Below are 1909 nucleotides of genomic sequence, written 5' to 3'. Positions count from 1 at the left end.
AAAAGGTCCTAATTACATCAAACTAGCTCCTATTTATACACTTTCTATTCTTGGATTTTGGGATTTGGATGGGCTTTTGATTTGGTGAAGAAATGAATTAAATTGGATTTTTAATTCAATTTTTGGCCCAAAAAAAGTAGCTTCCAGGAGGCTGCCCTGCCCTTGCAGAGGGCAGGGCAGGATTTGGTGCTTGGTGCGTGCATGGTGCGGCTTGGTGCGGTCTTGGTGCGCAGAACGCTGCCCTGCCCTCGTGGAGGGCAGGGCAGGAAAAATTGGTGCGCCAGAAACGTGCCGTCGTGCGCTGCTGGTGCTGCCAGATGATGCTGCGGTGCGCCAGAGGGGTGCCTTGGTGCGCAGGATGCTGCCCTGCCCTCGCGGAGGGCAGGGCAGAAAAAGTTGGTACGCCAGAATTCAGGGCAGAAAAAGTTGGTGCGCCAGAATTGTGCTGGTGCGTGCTGGTGCTGCCAGAATCATGCCGTGGTGCGCCAGAATTGAGCCTTGGTGCGCCAGATTCATGCCACAACAAAATGCTGCCCTGCCCTCGCGGAAGGCAGGGCAGTGTTTCCAAACTGAAGTCCTGAGTTCGAATCCTGGCAGAAACACACGCTATTCAATTTCCTTGGCTTTCTTGGCACCATAATGGGGCCTAGTTCCTTGCTTCCTCATGGTCCCGTGTTCAACTCTTGTAGCAAGCATTATAGGCATTTTTCCTTTGATTTTCTTCCTTGGTGAGCCCGATACTGCCCTTGTGGAGGGCAAGGCAACATTTTCTTCTTCTTGATTCCAAGGCACAAATTTGTGCTCTGCCCTTGTAGTGGGCAGGGCAGAGTTGCCTTTCATGCTTTGTTCCCTTATGTTAACCTCCTAGAGGGCAGTGTGCCCTTGTGGAGGGCAATGCTTGCCTCCCTTCTTTACATGCGGCACACTTTTCCTTCCTTTGACCACGCTTTCTTCTCCTTGGGTCACGCTTTCTTAGGCCACGCTTTTCTCTTTTATTCTTTTCTTCACCTGAAATAAACCAAAACAACCACTCCAAATATCACTAAATTCACAAGGCTTAAAAATCAATTAAAATTCAATTAAAATTAGCTTAAACCTCATAAATTAACATTAATTTCATGGTGGTTATTTGATTTAAAGAAGTTATGCATTTTCACTCCAAATCACTTACTTAGGATGCAAGAAAGTGCATAAAGACTAACAAAACAAGTAAAATTAGCTTGAAAAATGGGTAAAAAACTAGTGAAACAAGTGAAATTAGCTTGAAAAATGGGTATATGATGACTTGTCATCACAACACCAAACTTAAATCTTGCTTGTCCCCAAGCAAGCATCAAAATTAAGAACAATTGAAATGAATAAGAAAAGAGTACATATCCTTATTAGGCATATAGCAGAACTTGATTTATGGGATCTTTATGCAGACAATGATAACTCAAATTGTTGTTGTTACATAATATACATCTTTCCTCAAAGGCTTGCTAAACTTGCTATTAGAAGACTCACTTTTTAATTACTCCCTTGCTAACTTTTCTTGGCTTATAATGCTTTACAAGCTTATTATTCTTTTAGAGGTTTGGTGTCTAATGTTGCAGTAGTAGCCTTTGGCTTTATTTATTTATTTATTTATTTTTTCTTTTACTCAACATCTTTCTACCAAAGACACATTGATCACTAATTCTTCCTAGGATCATTGATGCCCAGCATCTCTTTGGATAACTAAATGTTCTGTATCTAAGTTGCTCTTTATTGTGGACTTTCAATTGGCCATCCCAAATCAGTTGATCTAAGTGACCGGGTTTTAAAATACCCCTTAGAATTTACTCATCCAAGCAGATCTTAGTACAAGAACACCACAGGCATATGTCCTAGGGTCCAAGCTATTGGTGTCCAACCTTTATTCTTTGTT

Source organism: Arachis duranensis, chromosome 4 (genome assembly GCF_000817695.3).
Source record: "Arachis duranensis cultivar V14167 chromosome 4, aradu.V14167.gnm2.J7QH, whole genome shotgun sequence".
Taxonomy (NCBI): Eukaryota; Viridiplantae; Streptophyta; class Magnoliopsida; order Fabales; family Fabaceae; genus Arachis; species Arachis duranensis.
The sequence above is the reverse complement of the archived record's forward strand: the minus strand, read 5'-3'. Positions refer to the sequence as shown.